Genomic DNA, 20,394 nt, shown 5'->3' on the forward strand with positions numbered 1-20,394 from the left:
TTAGAAGCAGCTATTCTGGTGTGTTCACGTAGACTGAAAATTATGTGTTAGGATTACAGTGATAAACCACGTAAATTAGGACAATTGATAGAGGTAAATGAAATCCGGGATTTATCTGCAAACTCATTTATGCTCATAGTTAGCTTGAGATAGAGCATGCATTATTTATTGTTCTTTTAGAGAGTTTTGTTTCTCTGATCACTGGCTACAGCTGCTTAAATGAATGATTCTTTCCTTAAGTTCCTGATACTGCTTTGTTCCAATTTGACATTTCCCTTGTACTACTCAAAATTAATCTTCATGTTATATGTTACAGGACGTTTTCCCCAACTCAGGGCATTGTACTCATGTTTCACTTAAATGTAGGTATTCTTGTTTCAAGTTTGCTAAAATGCAGAAACTTCCTAGAAGCTCTTCAGTGGCGTTTCTTAATTAGAACAACATATACCGATTCTTGAAGACAAAGAACTGTATAATATTTGATGACTTAAATTTTATTGACTATATAAAGCAACTTAACAAAGGAAAAACAGTTTCTCACTGAAGACAGAAAGATGTTTTTCACAGTGAGCTACCCAACCAAAATCCTTTTTCAGCAGAGCCTTTTGGACGTTTTTATTTACTTGATAATAGAATGTTATAAATAATGCAAAGTGATTCCAAAAGTTTAATTGAATTTATGTATACAAAACTTTACCATATAGGACCAATATTGTTCATAACTTAACTCTGATAAAGTTTATTGAAAACATTAGGCCAGGTGCAGCGGCTCATGCTTGCAATCTCACTGCTTCCTGAGGCTGAAGTAGGAGGATTGCTTGAGGTCAGGACTGCAAGACTAGCCTGGGCAACATAGTGAGACCTTATCTCAAAAAAAAGAAAAAACAAAATTAGCCAAGCTTGGCAGCACATGCCTGTAGTCCTAGCTATTTAGGAGGCTGACGTGGAGGATCCCAAGCCCAGGAATTGGAGGTTATGTTAGCTAGGATTGCACCACTGCATTCCATCCTGGGTAGCAGAGCGAGATCATGTCACCCCACAAAAAAAAAAAAAAAAAAAAAAAAAAGTTTCATACTTTTGAGGCCCAGTGGCAGGTAGAAAGAAATGAATTCTATTACAGAATATCTCACTTGTGACTCAAGATTTTTTTTATAAGTCATATTAGCTTTTACTTTGATTTCAGCAATTTCACGCAAGAGAGTATGTAAGCCATGGACTTCGGTCTATAGTCTGGTCATAGTTCCAAAAACGTAAGGATATTCTTAGGATTGATGCACTCATTTCAAAAAGTGAAAGTCTAGGAATTTAAAGATTCATTTTCCTTTCTTCCATCAAAGATGGGTACCTAATAATTCAGACAGCTTCTAGCTCAAGAAATATGCCTGCAAAAAACTGAAGATAATTGACACTCAGAAACTTCAAATCATCTTTGAAAATGTGGCTTTGTTTTCACTGGAAACTGTTGAATTTTTCTAAAATCTTTTGTTCCATTGGAGGTAGAACATTCAAGTGGTGAAAGAAAATTCAGCTTTCTAGTAGCTCCTAGTCAATCCATACACCTAGTATCAGCCTGAATTACCTGAATTTCTTTGAACAAATTAGTTCTGTTTTTTTTTTTTCTCTGTTGTTTAAAGTTCAGTATGTTCAGATTTTTGGTCACATTAATATGAAGTACTATTTAGGAACCACTCCTATCCATCAAATTGGCTCTCTCAAAATCCTTTAACAAAAAAAAAAAAAATGACTTGTGTTTCACATGTCGCATGAAGACACCACCAAACAGGCTTTGTGTGAGCAACATGACTGTTTATTTCACCTGGGTGCAGGCAGGCTGAGTCCGAAAAAGGGGTCAGCAAAGGGTGGTGGGATTATCATTGGTTGTTATATGTTTTGGGATAGGCGGTGGAGTTAAGAACAATGTTTTGAGGGCAGGGGGTGAATCTCACAAAGTACATTCCAAGGGTGGGGAGAATTATAAAGAAACTTCTTAAGGGTGAGGGAGATTACAAAGTACATTGATCAGTTAGGGTGGGGCAGAAACAAATCACAATGGTGGAATGTCATCAGTTAAGGCTATTTTCACTTCTGTGGATCTTCAGTTGCTTCAGGCCATCTGGATGTATACGTGCAGGGCGCTGGGGATATGATGGCTTAGCTTGGGCTCAGAGGCCTGACATTCCTGTCTTCTTATATTAATAAGAAAAAATAAAACAAAATAGTGGTAAAGTGTTAGGGCAGTGAAAATTTTTGGGGGTGGTATGGAAAGATAATGGGCAATGTTTCTCAGTGTCGCTTTGAGCAGGATTAGGGGCAGCGTGGGAACCTACAGTGGGAGAGAGTCAACTGAAAAAAGATTTTGGGGTAAGGGGTGATATTGTGGGGTTGTTAGAAGGAGCATTTGTCGTATAGAATTATCGGTGATGGCCTGGATGCAGTTTTGTATGAAGTGAGAAACTAAATGAAAGACACAAGGTCCAAATAAGAGAAGGAGAAAAACAGGTATTAAAGGACTAAGAATTGGGAGTACCCAGGACTTCCAATTACAGAGTGTCAAAGGGGGTTCAGTGTAATTATTTGCTTGGTTGGTGAGTTTTTGGGCTCTATCCTTGAGTTTTTTTATGTTGTCATATACTAGGCCAGATTGATTTAGGTAAAAACAACATTCTTTGTTTAAAAATATACAGAGTCCCACTTTTTTTTTTTTCTTTTTTTAGCAGTGAGTAAGTCAGGGCCTCCTTGAATTTGGAGGAAAGAGAAATGCAAAGCCAGTAATTGTTTGTTAAAGAAGGATTAGAAACAGCTAGGAGAGAGTGAGTGAGATTGATAGGGTGGTGGAGATAGCTGGGGAGAGGTAGAGGGCGGCATAAGAATGGGAACCAGAATAAGAGTAGGTATAAAGGTAAGGAATAGGACTTCATCAAGGTGAAAGTATTGGAGTGTACTTTGTCACTGAAGGTCTTCTATCCACTTAAAGAGAGACTTAAGGGTGGCAGTTTGAGGTAAAACCAGGAACCATTAAATACTAAAAGCCTGAGAAACTGCTTGGGTGATGTGACTAATAAAGGCCGCTCCGTTATCGGACTGTATAGAGGTGGGAAGGCCAAACAGAGGAATTATGTCTGACAGAAGAGAAGAAATGACTACAGTGGCCTTCTCAGACCCTGTGGGAAAGGCCTCTACCTATCCAGTGAAAGTATCTACTCAGACCAAGAGGTATTTTAGTTTCCTGACTTGGGGCATGTGAGTAAAGTCAATTTGCCAATCCTAGGCAGGGGCAAATCCCTGAGCTTGATGTGTAGGGAAGGGAGGGGGCCTGAACAATCCTTGAGGAGTAGTAGAATAGCAGATGGAACAACTGAGAAGTGATTTCCTTGAGGATAGATTTCCACGATGGAAAGGAAATGAGAGGTTCTAAGAGATGGGCTAGCGGCTTGTAACCTACGTGGAAGAGGTTATTAAATAACGATAGAATAGAATGGGCCTGTGAGGCTGGAAGAAGATATTTTCCTTGGTATAAGAACCATTTGCCTTGTGTGGGAAGAGATTGATAGGTGGAAGTTTCAGTGGGGGAGTAGGTGGTAGTGACCAGATGAGAAGGAGAAACACTGCTATAAGGGATAGAAGTTGAAACGCTAGCTGCTTTTTTAGCTACCTTATCAGCATAAGCATTGTCCTGAGTGACGGGATCTGATGCCTTTTGATGGCCTTTGCAGTGAATGACTCCAGCTTTCTTTAGAAGTGGCCTTGAGAAGAGTTTTTATTAAAGAGGCATTAATGATGGAGGACCCTTGTGTAGCGAGGAAACCTTTCAGCTCATGAAACAGAATGGTGGTGCAGGATATGGGGTCAGGATAAATATTGACGCATAGTCCTTTTACAAGAGTGAGGGCCTGAATTAAGGCTAATGAGTTCGGCTTGCTGAGAGGTAGTGGAGAGGGGCAGAACAGTAGCCTCAATGATAGATGTGGAAGATACTATAGCATAGCCTGCCTTTGCTGGTGTGTGGCAATTAGGCCTGGTGGAACTGCCATCAATAAACCAAGTGTGATCAGGGTGAAGAACAGGAAAGAAGGAAATATGGGGAAATGGAATGAATGTCAGGTGGATCAGAGAGATACAGTCATGGGGGTGAGGTGTAGGAGGCCGGACTGAAGTCCGGGCCAGAACAATGGTAATTGTGGGAGACTCAACAAAGAGTGAGTACAGCTGAAGGAGCCGGGGAGTAGAAATTATATGTGTCAGGTGTGAGGAATAAAATAGATTTTGGAAATTATGAGAACTGTAGAGAGTGAGTTGAGCATAGTTTGTGATTTTGAGGGCCTCTAAAACTATTAGGGCGGCAGCAGCCATTGCACGGAGACATGATGGCCAGCCTAAAATAGTAAGGTCAAGTTGTTTGGACAAAAAGGCTACAGGGTGCAGTCCCAGTCCTTGTGTAAGAATTCAGACTGCACAGCCCTGCACTTCAGCTGTGTGTAATGGAAAAGTTTGGGATGAATCAGGGAGAGCTAGTATTGGGGCAGTCTCTAAAGCTGTTTTCATGGAAAGGAAAGAGGAGTGGGGAAAGGATTTAGGATCTATGGGGTCAGCTAGGTTTCCTTTTGTGAGTTTATGTAATGGTTTTTTAGGATGGCAAAACAAGGTATCCAAAGGCAAAAGTATCCAACCATGCCTCGGAAGGAAAGGAGTTGTTGTTTTATAGAAGGGATTGGGGTTTGGGAGATTGGCAGGACATGATCAGCAGGGAGAGCACATGTGTTTTCATGAGAATTATGCCAAGATAGGTAACAGATGAGGAAGAAATTTGGGCTTGACTGAAGTAATGGGGGCTGTCTGTGAAGCCTTGTGGCAGTACAGCCCAGGTAATTTGCTGAGTCTGATGGGTGTCAGGGTCAGTCCAAGTGAAAGTGAAGAGAGGCTGGGATGAAGGGTGCAAAGGAATAGTAAAGAAAGCATGTTTGAAATCCAGAACAGAATAATGGGTTGTGGTGGGAGGTATCTGGGATAGGAGAGTATGTGGGTTTGGCACCACGGGGTGGATAAGCAAAACAATTTGGTTGATAAGGCACAGATCCTGAACTAACCTATAAGACTTGTCCGGTTTTTGGACAGGTAAAATGAGGCAATCGTAAAGAGAGTTTATAGACTTTAAAAGGCCATGCTGTGACAGGCGAGTCATAACAGGCTTTAATCCTTTTATGCTGCGGGGTGGGATATTGGCGTTGAGTGGGGGTAAGGGTGATTAAGTTTTAATGGGATGGTAAGGGGTGCATCATTTGTTGCCAAGGAGGGAGTAGAGGTATCCTATACTTGTGGATTAAGGTGGGGAGATACAGGACAGGATGCAAAGGAGGCTTTGAACTGGGGAAAAAGGCAGCGATGAGGTGTGGCTGTAGCCCAGGAATAGTCAGAGAAGCAGATAATTTAGTTTAAATTTCTCGACCTAATAAGGGAGCTAGGCAGGTGGGGATAACTGAAAAACAGTGTGTAAAAGAATATTGTCCAAGTTGGCACCAGAGTTGGGGAGTTTTAAGAGGTATAGAAGCCTGTCCGTCAATACCCACAACAGTTATGGAGGCAAGGAAACAGGCCCTTGAAAAGAAGGTAATGTGGAGTTGGTAGCCTCCGTATCGATTAAGAAGGGTAGAGACTTACCCTCCACTGTAAGAGTTACCTAAAGCATCTGTGATGGTCCAGGAGGCTTCCGAGATGATGGGGCAGCGTCAGTCTTCAGCCGCTAAGTCGAGAAGATCTGCGAAGGAGTCAGTCAGAGAGTCTTGGGCCAGACTTCCAGGGGCTCTGGGAGTGGCTGCCAGGTGAGTTGGACAGTCTGATTTCCAGTGGGGTCCTGCACAGATGGGACACGGCTTAGGAGGAATCCCGGGCTGCAGGCATTCCTTGGCCCAGTGGCCAGATTTCTGGCACTTGTAGCAAGCTCCTGGGGGAGGCGGTCCTGGAGGAACACCTGGCTGCTGCGGTTCAGGTGTTTGGATGTTCTTGTGTGCTGGAGATGTGGCTGGGGTTTCTCTCACAGTGGAGGCAAGTAATTGCAACTCAGAAATACGGTGTCTCTACTCTATTATTGTACACCTTGAAGGCAAGGTTAATTGAGTCCTGTTGTGGGGTTTGAGGGCCAGAATCTAATTTTTGGAGCTTTTTCTAATGCCAGGAGGGGATTGGGTAATAAAATGCATATTGAAAATAAGACGGCCTTCAGGCCCCTCTGGGTCTGGGGCGGTAAAGTGTCTAAGGGTTGTCACTAAGCAGGCCATGAACTGGGCTGGGTTCTTTACCTTGGGTAGTTTCTTTAAGTTTGTCATAATTGACAGCTTTGTAAGCTGCCTTTTTAAGCCCTTCAACTAGGCAGGAAACCATGTAATCTCGCCTAGCTATACCTGGGGAATCGGCCAGATAGTTCTACTGGAGATCTTCTCGGGGAACTGCTCTAATGCCTTCCTGGAGGGCTGGCTCATGAAGCCGGTGGTTATCAGCGTGAGATTGGGCCAGAGAAAAAACTCTTTCCCGTTCATCTGTGGAGAGGGTAGAAGTTAGGATGACATTTAAGTCACTCTAGGTTAAATTGTAGGACAGAGTTAGATATTGGAATTCCTGTATATATTTAGTGGGGTCTGATGAGAAAGAGCCTAAACACTGGCTGATTTGGGAGAGGTCTGATAGAGAAAAAGGCAAATATACCTTGACTATGCCTTCAGCTCCAGCCACCTCTTTAAGAGGAAATTGCTGGGCAGGTGGGGGAGTGCTAGTCACGGAATGAAACTGTAAGCCAGACCAGGTGTGAGGAGGGGAGATGATAGAAAGATTTATAGGGTTGGGGAGCACAGGCTGAGCAAGAATCAGGACCTGGCTTGGCGTGGTGAGGAGCAGCCTGGGGAGAAGGGGAGAGGTCAGATGAGTCCATAGAAAAGAAGGTTTCAAAGGACTCAGAGCTTGGGGTGGAGACTGAAGGAACAGATAGGAGAGAAAGAAGAAAGATTTGGGATGAGTCTCATTGGGAGCAGAGACTAGGGAGGGACCAATGTGTGAAAGAATGCCTGGACGTCAGGCACTTCAGACCATTTGCCCATTTTTCAATAAAAATTATCTAGATCTTGTAGGATAGACAAATCGAAACTGCCATTCTCTGGCCACGTGGAACTACTGTCGAGTCTGTACTGGGGCCAAGCAGTATTGCAGAACAAAATAAACGCTTAGATTTTAGGTCAGGCGAGAGCTGAAGAGGTTTTAAGTTCTTGAAAATACAGGCTAAGGGAGAAGAAGGAGGAATGGAGGGTGGAAGGTTGCCCATAGTAAAGGAGGCAAGTTTAAAGAGAAGGGTAGAGACACGGAGAAGGGGGTGGGGAGCAGCCAAAGCAGGCGTCCCCACAATTGACTTGCCACCAAGGGAACATGGGTGAATGATCAAGGCAGGCGCCCCCATGGAGATCAGACACCAATGGAACGTGGGTGAAAAATCAGAGAGGCGTCCCCGCAATGATTAAATACCAAGGGAAGGCTGCCTTCTAGAGTCCATGACTGGCGCCGGGGTTTTGGGTCCACGGATAAAACGTGTCTCCTTTGTCTCTACTAGAAAATGAAAGGAATTGAAATTAAGAGAAGGGAGAGATTGAAGGGTGGCACCAAGATTGAAAGGAGAAAGAGGTTGAGGGATAGTGAGAGAGGTTAGAGAAGAGAGTGCAGTTGATCTGCACCATCTTGTCTGCTTCTTACTGTATACGTGGCTGACAAAGACAAGGGAAGATGGAGCTGCCGTCTTGAACATGTCTAGTCCTTAGTTTCTGCCTGGCATTCACCTGTGAAAGCTCCCAGCTTGCTTGTCTTATGTCTGCAGCCTGACTTTACATGCTGCTCTTTGTTAGAAAATGATTTTGAGCTGCTTTTCATTAAAAAGGAAAGCCTTATCGAGGACTCCCATACCCTTACTATCTGCCTAAGTGATTTCTTCTTAACTCCTATATCAACACTAGGTACCACTGAACTTAAGAGAGTTTATATACATTTTTATTATTTTCAATTGCTTGGAAATCTCTGCATAGTTACCATCTTCTTCCTGCTTCCTTTGTCCTGGCTGTGGTAATGCATATTGCTGCAAACCTCTTCAACACCTATTCAGCTAAGTAGATCTTGGTCTGGCACCTGTATTACTCTTCAGACGTGAGCCTGCTCTGCTGTAGGGCTGAGGTCAGAGTCTGAATGCTGGGCAGGCTACCAGGAACCATTTTGTCTGCCTTTTCAGAAAACAAGCATTGACTTTCTGAGCCCACTTGAATTTCAATATAGACTTGTAATAGAAAACCCTTTTTGCCCAAGGGTTGTGTCCTAAATGGTACCTCAGGTCTTTTCTTCTTGTATTCTCAAAAGAGAAAAAGAATAAAACCTAAGTAAGCTGGAAGGCTCCCCTGGTGACCAAGCTTTAGCTTTCTCTTCTCCCTTTAATTTTGAAATTCGAATCTATTTTGAAAACAAGTTTGTGCCGAAAGCTAGTGATTATGTTTTGCTCTAATATTGAGATTTGTAGTAACATTTTGATGACTAGTGTTAATGACTTTCTTTTCTTAAAAAAACAAGTCCTAATTCACCCTGCACAATTTAAAACAATGATTTACATATAGTAAAACAAATTTTAAGGAGACATATGCAATTATTTCTTCACAGAATGTTAACATTTTAAACCTAGTCAGTTTGTATGATAAGCCTCTCTCAAGCACTTTCTTTTGAGCAAGATAAATGTGCCTTTATAGAAAAACTTCTGTAAAGTTTTCTATAAACTTTATAGAAAAACTTCTGTAAAGTTTTCTATAAACTTTATAGAAAAACTTCTCCACTGGAAGCTTTAACAATATTTTCCAAATGGTTTTCCTAATCATCAGTTTAATTTTATGGACTGGCCTTTTATGGGACATTGCCAGACACGGTTAGAGTTTTCACCAAATTACACTGAATTCGTCTTAAAGCTGAAGTCAGGGAGTCAATAATCTTTTTTCTTTTACTAGACTCTCTCTTCTGGAAAAGTTTTAGATGCATAGCAAAATTGCATCGAAGGTACAGAGATTTCCCATATACACCCTACCTCCACAGCCTCCCCCTTCATTTGGTACAAGTGATGAACCTACATTGACACATCATTACCACTCGGAGTCCATAGCTAACATTAGGGCTTATTCTTGGTGTTGTACATTCTGTGAGTTTAAATACATGCATAATGACATGTATCTACCTTTACAGCTTCATACAGAGTATTTTCACTGCCCTAAGAATCCTCTGTGCCCTGCCTAGTCTTTCCTGCTTCACCCCTAACCCTTAGCAATCACTGATCTTTTTACTGACTCCGTATATTTGTCTTTTCCAGAATGTTATATTGTATGTGGAATCATACAGTGTGTAGCCTTTTCAGATTAGCTTCCTTCACTTAGTAATATGAATTTAAGTTTTCTCCATGTCTTTTCATGGCTGGACAGTTCTTTTCGTTTTAGCAATGAATAATATTCCATTGTCCGGATGTAGCACAGCTTATTTATCCATTCACCTACTGAATGACATCTTGCTTGCTTCCAAGTTTTGGCAATTATGAAAAGAGGTACCACAAACACCCATGTGCAGATTTTGGTGTGGACACACATTTTCAGCTTTTTGGGGTAAATACCAAGGAGCGATGATTGTGGGTTTTATGGTAAGAGTATGTTTAGTTTTGTAGGAAACTGTCCAACTCATAATAGAAAACCCTTTTCCAAAGTGACTATACCATTTTGCAGCAATGAATAAGAGTTCCTGTTTCTCCACATCCTCTCCAGCATTTGGTGTTGTCAGTGTTCTGGATTTCAGCCACTGTAACAGGCGTGTAAAGGTAACTCATTATTGTTCTAATTTGAATTCCCCGATGACATATGATGTGGAGCATCTTTTCACATGCTTACTTGCCATCTGTATATCTTCTTTAGTGAGGTATCTGTTAAGTTCTTTGGACCATTCGTTAGTTGGGTTGTTAGTTTTCTTGTTGTTGAGTTTTAAGGGTTCTCTGTGTTTTGGATAACAGTCTTTCATCAGATATATCTTTTGCAAATATTTTCTCCCAGCCTGTGGCTTGTCTTTTCATTCCCTTGATATTGTCTCTCATAGAGAAGAGGCTTTTCATTTTAATGAATTTCAGTTTTATCAATTCTTTCTTTCATGGATCATGTCTTTGGTGTTATAGATAAGAAGTCATCACCATATCCAAGGTCATCTAGATTTTCTCCTACATTATATTCTAGGAGTTTATAGTTTTGCATTTTACATTTAGGTCTGTAATCCATTTTGATTTCATGTTTGTGTAAGGTATGTGTCTCGACTCACTTGTTTAATGTGGCTGTCCAGTTGTTTGCTCACCATTTGTTGAAAAGACTATCTTTGCTCCATCATGTTGCCTTTGCTCCTGTGTGAAAGATCGGTTGGCTTTATTTATGTAAGTCTATTTCTAGGATCTCCATTCTGCTGCATTGATCTATTTGCCTATTCTTTTGTCACTATCACACTGTCTTGATTATTGTATCTTTACAGTAAATCTTAAAGTCAGGTAGTGTGAGACTTTCAACTTTCTTCTTCTCCCTCAATATTGTGTTCATATTCTGGGTCTTTTGCCTCTTTAAATAAACTTTAGAATAACTTGCTGGGATTGTGATTTAAAGTGAACTGAATGTATGTATCAAAGTTAGGGAGAACTGACATGTTGATGGTATTAAGTCTTCCTATCCAAGAACAAGGAATGGTGTTCCATTTATTTAGTTCCTCTTTGATTTTTTCATCATATTTTTAGTTTTCCTCATATAGATTTTGTGCATTTTTTTAGATTTAGATATATACCTAAGTATTTTTTAGATGCTATGTTAAATGATATTGCGTTTTTATTTCAACCTCCACTTACTAATTGCTGGTAAGTAGGAAAGCAGTTAACTTTCATATATTAACATTGTATCCCACAACCTTGCTGTAATCCTTTGTTAGTTCCAGGAGGATTTTTGTTGATTCTTTTGAATTTTCCTCATAGACAATCATATCATCTTCAAACAAATAGTTTTATTTCTTCCTTCCCAGTAAGTATACTTTTATTTCCTTTTCTTTTCTAATTTCATTAGTTAGGATTTCTAGTATGATGCTGAAAAGGAGTGTTAAGAGGGGACATCCTTGTTTAGTTCCTGGTCTTAGTGGTCAGCCTTTTAGTTTCTCACTATTAAGTATGATTTTAGTTGTAGAGTTTTTTGTAAATATTCTTTATGTATCAAATTGAGGAAGTTCGCCTCGATTTCTAATTTAACTGACAGTTTTTATCATGAAAGGGTGTTGGATTTCATCAAGTGCTTTTTTGGCATCTATTGATATTATTATGCCATTTTTCTTCTTTGGCCTGCTGATGTGATGAATTACATAAATTGATTTTTAAATGCTGAACCAGTTTTTCATACCTTGAATAAATCCCACTGGGTCATGGTATATAATTCTTTTTATACATTGTTGGATTTGACTTGCTAATATTTTGTTGAGCCAGTGATTTTTCTGCATAAATATATTAGTTTCATCAAAGGGGAACTTTTAAGATAATTTAAATTCACGTATTTCCTAACATGCAGCATATTCAAATATCTATGAAAAGCTATTTACATCATTTTTTATTTTCTCTCAGCTACTGATTTTTTGAATAGGAAATAATATGAGTTATTCATGAATTAAAAATTAATATTAGGTAATATTTACTGAGTCCTTACTATGCCATGCACTATGCTAAATTAAATCATTTAATCCTTAAAAAAACACTATAGGTATGCATTACTATCACTAGACCTTGTTCTACAGATGAGGAAATTGAGGCTCAGAGAGGTTAAGTAACTCACCCAAAGTTATATAGAGCCAGTCATTTGCATCCAGGTAGTATAGTCCCAGAGAGCCTACATTTAACTCTATGATTTACAGTTCAACAAAATCATCCACCACTCATTCACGACTCAACAAGATAGTTTCCTGACAGATAAATCAAATAACAAATTTGAAAGGCACAAAGTATCCATGTGTTGCTTTCATCTTTTCATCAGCATTTCAAATTATTTCCTGGATGACCCTCATGTACCAGGCACTGTTTTAGCGACTGACAAGATTCCTGTACTAACTTCTTTCTAGTAGCACCAGGAAACAGAATGGTCAGGAAAGATTTCTTTGAGGAAATAGCATTTGAGCTGAGGAAAAAAAAAAATATCTTTGGAAGACTATTGGAAGAAACTAGCTATGCAAAGAGCAGAGAGATTAGGATTTGTGCAAAGGAAATATAGTTATGAAGTCCTTGAGACAGGAATGCACTTAATTTGTACAAAATACTGAAAGAAAAAAAAAAAAGATGACCTGTATGGCTAAAATCTAGTAAACGATGCATATGTGGGACACGCTGAAGTTAGCAGGCAGAAAAGCAAGCTCAGACATGGCCATGTGGGCAAAGTACAGATTTTATTCTAAGCACAATGGGAAACCACTGGAGGGCAATAAACAAAAAGGGTGACATGGACCACTCTGCCTTGTTTGTGGCTTGTAGCAGAGCCACAAGTAGAAGCACAGAGATCAGTTAGGAGTTTATGGTAATCTAAGTGGAGTGGTTTGAGTCATGGTAACATAAGTGAGAATGAAAGGAAGGAAGAGTTTTTGAGAAATAATTTGAATGCATATTGACAGGTGTTTTGGCTAAAGTAACTGAATGAATGGTAGTAACATTTGCTGAGATTGAGGAGCTTCAAAACGAGATGGGAGAGGAGGCAGGAAGGCTGGAGGATGAGGAAAACAGATGAAAGAGTTCTGTTTTGGATGTGTTTAGTTGGAAATGTTTAATTCATATCCAAATAGAAATTATTTACATCAAGTATTTCTTAGTCTTTGACCTTGAAGACAAGGCCTGGTACCCACTGCAATGCATGAGCTCAAACTATATTTCTAGCTCTAGTACAGATCAAACGTATACTTCAACACAAATGATAAAGTTGATAGAAATTTAGTCTCAGTAGAGCATTGCTGTTTCAAGACTTATAATTATTTGAAAGCTCTTTAGATGATGTGGAAGGCTGAAATGTTTACATAAATTAAAAGAACTAATCCTCTGTGTGTTCTAAGCACTACCTGGAGAGGGCCTTTAGAGCTGCCCAGCAACGATATCGTATTTTCCTAATTATTCACTCTCCTACTCTCCTAACTGCTTTTCTCTTTTCAATTTTTTTTTTTTCCTGAGACAGAGTCTTGCTCTGTCGCCCAGGCTGGAGCACAGTGGTGCAATCTCAGCTCACTGCAACCTCCATCTCCTAGGTTCAAGCAATTCTCCCGCCTCAGCCTCCCAAATAGCTGGGATTACAGGCATGTGCCACCACACCTGGCTAATTTTTGTATTTTTAGTAGAGACGAGGTTTCACCATGTTAGCCAGGCTGGTCTAGAACTCCTGACCTCGTGATCTGCCTGCCTCGGCCTCCCAAAGGTCTGGGATTGCAGGCGTGAGCCACTGCACCCAGCCCTCTTTTCAAATTTCTAACAGCTCTTTCTCACTCTTACTCTTAGATGATTCTATTAAAAGAGAATGTCCCCCACCACAACAATCCACCTAATTCTCTCTGTGCCCATATTGCCTTCTTTCTCTCCAGTTAAAAATCTAGAAATGTCTCTATTCCTAGCAGAACTAAATGAGATCCCCCTCCTCTGTGGCTGCCCAAGGACTTTTCCCAGCATTTCTCCATTTCCTGTCCTCTATCACTGATCCTTCCTTTCATGCTGGATATGTATATCCTATCATACTAGAATTGTAGATCACAACATTAAAAGCATGCTGTCTGGAGCCATACTGCCTGGATGCAAAAACCTTTGAAATGTTTTTATCCGCTCACCAATATTGCTATTTTTCACAGCCAAAAACAAAACAAAAAAGTTGCCTGCCCCTTTTACTGCCTGCTACAGCCCCATTTCTTTGCTCTGTTTGCAGCAAACTCCTAAAATGTATATTCAACATCTCCAATTCTTTTTCCTTTCACCTCTCATTGTCGTAAATACACTCCAAATTTTGTCCCTACCACTTCTTTATAGATTCCTCTTTTGGTCTCCAATGTCTTGTCCTCAGAATGCTTCTTTTCTACCTGCACTCAGTCTCTTAGTGATGGCTTTGATTACTATCCATATGCTGTCAACTCCCAAATATTTATCTCTCTCCCAACCTCTTTCTAAACTTATCCAGCTGCCTACTTAACTTCATTTGGGTGTCTTCTAGACATCTTACATCTAATATAGCCAACACTGAGCACCAACCCCAAACATTGATTCCCAGCCTCAAACCATTACCTCTATGAATGGCAACTTTATCCTTCCAGTTGCTCAAGTCAAAAAACTGGTATCATTCTTGATATCTATGTCTGGCTTACACACAACACTCAACCCACTCTTGTCTTCCTCTGATAGCTGAGGCCTAGAGAAGCTAACTGACTTGCCCACAATTCCTCAGCTAGCAAGTTACTGCCAAGATTCATTCCAGTGGTAAAGTTCTCTCCAGTGCTAAAGTCTGTGCCAACTAGTGAACAGCTCACCTTCAGTCTAGGTTGGACGCTAGCCTAAAAATGAGTCATCCAGCCAATCATAAAAATAGAAAAGAAATAGGTATAGTGTTTATATATTCCAAAGAGTCTCTGAAGTGACTGAATTATAACTTTAATATATGGCCTCTCATATATTACATTTGCACAGCTGGTAAAAGAAATATGTTCTGCAATTTGTGAACACACTGACAGGACAATTTATCAAAGATTTAGTAAGGGCTTCTTTTCCTTCCTGACTTCAGATAAAATTGTCAGGCACAAAACCTTCTGTATCACATTGTCTAGACTTCAGATGAGCAGATTTCCCAGAGCTCTTACCAGAAGTGACTGTCAAAGATATCCTCTGATCTTTCTTACTCTGCCCATCTGTTTTCACTTGACTTTCCAAATTTGGCAATTGTCAGCAGATTTATGAAGTTGTGGGAAGACACCAATGACCCATCTCATCTTCCTTCCCTCTGTAATTCTCAAACGCAAGCAATATCAGCTTGTCTCAAAGATGTTATCTGTCCAAATTGTTTTGATTCTTTGCCCTCAGTGTTTTTGTTACACATATTTTACATGATGTCAGAACATAACATTCAGAAAAAAAACAGCTTAGGGAATCCACAAAGTTCACTGAGCATAAACATGGTTTACTAGCATCATACTAGGTCAGTTCCTTTAAAAGAGGCTACCTAGAATATTTAGTGGCCTCTCTAAAGTTTTGTTTTTTGTTTTTTGTTTTCTTTGCAGCATTTTGTTTTAAAATCCCAGTGTTTAGCTTCATGATCCTTTGGGCTTTTAAAGAATAGTTGCCTTCATCTTTTAAGGATGGCAGTGGTATACTGGGAGAATATATTTTGAGAACAGTCATTTTCATGGCTCAGAATCCTTCTTATGTGGTGTTACAAAGAGTGGTGATATTTTTGTTATGATTTGTAGTAATTCTAACAATTTCTTCATTCTCTTACTAAAAGAATCTGCCATCTCCATTCCTTCCTCACCATGTTTCGAATTTGCTCATTCACCCTTAGAAACAATACTTCTCTGTTAAAGTCACAATGTGTGACAGTGAGGTTTCAAGAGTTCTGGTTAGGCATTTTGTAGAATGGCCTTCATTTTGCATTTGCCTCACAATTTCTTATTATTGCACTGAGGTTATGAATTTCTACAAAGAACCCCACTAGGTGAAGCATCTTTCTCATTGCATCATGTCAGAGGACAGATGATATTAATGTGATTTATCTCTGGTGATTTTAACTTTGATCACTTGGTTAAGGCCGTATCTGTCAGGCTTCATTCTTATGCTTTTCCCATATTAAATAACAATTGCAAGGCTTACCTATGCTAGACAGTGCCTCCTGAGTATGTTCTGTCTGATGATTTACATTCACTTCTCACGAGTACCTACCTGTGGCTATCAGTCTTCTCCATGAGCTTGAATGTGCCTGCCTCCTCCTCAAAGCTACATGTACGTTACTTCAACATTATTTTAAGGGGAAAGAAAAAGTGGTTCTTTTACAAAGTTTGTGTGAATTGTCATCAATATTTGACACACACGTCTGCCCGGCAGCCTCAAGCTAGACAGCATGTGTGTGGGAAGGAGCATGGCTTATAGTTGGAAGTACTTTGTGTTGGCAAGTTATATTGATGCTACTGAATCTAAACATTGAGACCTGGACCAACACACTAAGAACCATTCCATGCAACTCCCAGTGCACATAGCTGCTGCATATTAATTATTGAGCATTTACAGCACCCCTAATTAGAAAGTTCTGTGACTTTTTATAGCTAGTACTTGGCCAGGTGGTGGTAACGCTTAATATTATAAGGGATCTTGTAACCAAAGTGAAAAGTCCCAAATCCAGGGAGTCTCCCACTTTGGGCAAGCCTTCTCAGAGACTAATAAGGATATAGAAATCAATAAATTTCATGCCCAATGTTTAGCTTAGTTAGTAATGCCTTAGAAGTTATCCTGTCTATCCTTTCACCCAGTGAAGAAAATTACTACTCCTTAGTATTTTTTCTACATAAAGAAGTTGATTTATGATTTGATTTTTACACGTTGTCTACAAATTAACATATGATCATGAGGATGGGCATGGTGGCTCATACCTGTAATACCAATACTTTGGGAGGCCAAAGCAGGCCAATCACTTGAGACCAGGGGTTTGAGACCAGCCTGGCCAATGTGATGAAACCCTGTCTCTGCCAAAAAATACTAAAATTAGTCGGGCGTGGTGGTGCGTGCCTGTAGCCCCAGCTACTTGGGAGACTGAGATGGGAGAATCACTTGAACTTGGGAGGTGGAGCCTGCAGTGAGCTGAGATTGTGCCACTGCAATCCAGCTTGGGCAACAGAGACTCTATCTCAAAAGAAAATATATATATAGTCATGAGAACAGGCACAAAAAATCATATTTGTAGATAACAATTATCCTTCCATTTGACTTTTCATTTAGGAAATTTATCCTTGTGCTATTAGCATAAATGATAGTTTTTCTAATAAGAAGAAATTAATTTTTGAGGTTTTATTATAAGAGGAATTATTACCTTTTCTTTCTAGAATTGGAGATTCCAGCTACTATTATGGAAGCATGGTTGCAGTGGGTTTTCAGTGACTTATGGTTCAACACAGAAATGATACTGTTGTAGTCGGTTTAGAGTTTCTCTTCTTGCAGAAGGCGCTGTCACTGCCGTATGGTGCTGCTGTGAAAACAGGAAGATTACATGCTGACCTTATTCACTGCAATAGTGATATCTCTTCTGATCAGATGGTAGCTTCTCAGAGTGTACAGGGAAAAGCAAAGTCTCAGCTCCCAGGGTTAGTCTCAGCTATGTTTGTCCCAGGTTACTGTAGCTGTGGCCTCCCAGTGTTACAGCTTTTTATTTTATATTTAAAGTCTTGGTCATTAATCCCAAGGTATGTACACAATGCTATAGTGGCTGAGTCATTTATACAATGCCTAGAGCCAACCCCGCCCCAGGAGAGGCTGTCACCAGTTCAAACTCCTGAATTCCTCATCTCTCATTTCGGTGATGAGAGATATTCTAACAATGTTGAACATCAAAATAAAAAGTAGTTGGGGTCTTAAGCTCTGTGTAAATTCAAACTGACCTTTCTCCAATAGATTTTGTGTCCCATATTATAAAGGATGTGGTGTTGGGATGACTTTTATCAAAGTCTAAACTTTTTGTTACACCATGAAATTAATTTAGACTTTCTATTTTATTTTCTAAATTACTTTTAAGAATTTTCCTTATTTTGCTGTATGTTATAAAATGAAATCTCCATAGTCATCAGTCTATAGATTAAGCAAAACTTTCTCCCTTTTTCTTCATTATCCTTAGACATTATGTTTACCATGTTCAATTTAAAACACCATAAGGGAAACTACCTCAGTGTATAATGGACTGAAGTGAAAAATATACTACAGAGAAATTCTCAAGGACCATCTCAGAAATTTAAGGAAAAATGGAAAAGGAGATTGTAGGGGGAGGGGTATTGGGTTTTCATGTGTTTAAAGGTACAGAACAAGGAAGGTGAGAAGCAGCTAATGGTCTCTGTGTGGCCTCCAGTAGGGTCACAGAACAATGGCAGTTCTGCTGGGATGGTTCAGAAGAGGTTCTTTGCCTGGCCTCAAGTTTTAGCGTCAACAGCGCATGAAAACAAGCCTCAGGAGAGGAACAAATGACCGAGATGCTTCTAGTAAGGACCTTAATGAGGATGGAAGTGAAGACAAAAGGGAAGCTATGAGACTTGAAATATGATGCACCATTCCACAGTTTTGAATGTGGTCCTGTGGGAGAATAAAGACTGTTGTTTATTTACATTAATTTGACAGTCACAGATTATTTAAGAGTTCTGATTGCCTACATGCTTAATATTTGATAAACACACCCTGAGATACTTGAGCTAATTCACCTTCTTACTCCAAGTTTGTGGTAAAAGTTTATCCTGTATTTTAGATATCCTTAATAACTGAGAAAGAGTGATTATGGCAAGACGTAATATTCAGTGCAACTAATGATCAAGGAATTTAAGAAGAGTGTGCTGATAGAGGTTCTTTACATTAACTTGTAGCAGTAGCTTTAAGGAATTGTTAAAGTGACTTCTTTCACAAATAGGAAAGGAAAGGACAGCACCTAGAGGTCTAAATGTCATTTGTTCATTTGAGAACAATATACAAAAAGTATCAGAAATCAGTTTCTTTGCATTAAAAAGTATATGTGATAAGGTGAAAGTATCAGATTTGCATATTAAAAGCAATGGCACTCAGTGTCAAAAAGGACTGTGGATAAGGCAGAATCTTATCAATTACAATAAATAGAATGAAAAAAAGATGTAAGCATAACTCCAGGTGGCATCAAAATCTACTAGGCTAAGTCTATAAGTGCAAATGTGTATGTTAATTGCTAATATGTCTCACTTAGCTGAATGAGCCGGTATGTTCGGAATCCAAGTCATTCAGCTCTGCACTACTTCAGTGAAGCTGAAGTGGTTGCAGTGGAAGCACACACTTAGGTCTCCCAGGACAACCAAAAATACATGCACTTGCCCATCATCTTGATGTATTCCTAAAGAAATATAAACCCTATTTAAAACAGCTCTTAGGTCTAATGAAAATCTATGATATATATATTCAGATATATGTAAGGCTACATTTTTCAGCCCAGCACCTTTTCCCAACATAAATTCCTAAATATTTTAACTGCATTCCTTTTTCAGCATAGAAGAGTTATGTTGTTAACTACTGGCATGGGAAGAGTGATTTTTCAGGAGGGAGTAGGGAGTGAGATAGTGCAAGGTGAAAGAAGGCATATTAGAATTACCAAGGGAGAATTTTCAAACTACCTCACATCCCCACTTCCTGACTTTGGGAGTCTGATGTGTGCCTCAGGAGTCTTAGGACCTAGTGGGGTGTGCAGAGGGGGATGCAGCTTGTTGGAGCCTCTCTGATCCAGTTCTGTTCCCACACATTCCCTCATGTAGAATTCCCGAAGTGAAGGAAAAAACACTTCTTCTCTGAAAGATTATTTAAAGGCGGACTCCTGAGGGAACAAATAAAACAAAGTAATCAGCGGAACAGTCTCAGTGTTCCTGACTGAGATTGAACCAAATGTTCCTGAGCATTCTTCTTCACACCTTTATTATCTTAGGAAAAAACAAGCTGTTCCAACTTTCTCACTTGACTGTCACATTCTAGGTAACAGAATGTCTCAGAATGCTCAATGGTACTGGAGGGATTATGCTGAATGCCTCTTACTGAGGGCTTCATCAAGTATTAATGCAAATAAAAAATTTAATATTATTATCTAAATATAATGCCCTAAATCTCACCCCCAGGGTTTCTCTTCTTCAGATAATTTTACTTATTCATGGAAATAAGTTAATACATGCCTATGGTACACTTTATAGTATCAACCTTTGTCAGAAATATTTAATTAATTGTATTTCATTCAATTGTGTAATTTGACTCCCAGGCCTCAGTATTGATTCAACCCCAAAAATATTTTGAATTATACCTTTCCTCAAGAAACAATAGAGGAAGCAACTTAAGTTTCTATCCACACAGTGGAGAAAATGTGGTACATATACACAGTGGAGTATTACTCAGCCATAATAGCAGAATGAGATCCTGTCATCTGCAACAACATGGATGGAAATGGAGGACAGTATGTTAAGTGAAAGAAGTCAGGTGCTGAAGACAACGTTCACATGTCCTCATTCATTTGTGGGAACTAAAAATGAAAACAATTTAACTCATGGAGATAGAGAGTAGAATGATGGTTACCAGAGGCTGGGAAGGGTAGT

General features: G+C 39.6%; 1 long non-coding RNA gene across 1 annotated transcript; it reads right to left on the bottom strand.

Moving 5' to 3' along the window:
* Window positions 1–1,811: 1,811 nt before the first annotated feature.
* On the bottom strand, window positions 1,812–17,412 carry LOC114679566 (uncharacterized). The gene is made up of 3 exons (XR_013417153.1): window positions 17,133–17,412; window positions 5,675–5,848; window positions 1,812–2,183 (listed from the first exon to the last, which is right to left on the bottom strand). It is a non-coding gene; the product is annotated as an uncharacterized LOC114679566 (long non-coding RNA).
* Window positions 17,413–20,394: the final 2,982 nt, after the last annotated feature.

Source organism: Macaca mulatta, chromosome 1 (genome assembly GCF_049350105.2).
Source record: "Macaca mulatta isolate MMU2019108-1 chromosome 1, T2T-MMU8v2.0, whole genome shotgun sequence".
Lineage (NCBI taxonomy): Eukaryota > Metazoa > Chordata > Mammalia > Primates > Cercopithecidae > Macaca > Macaca mulatta.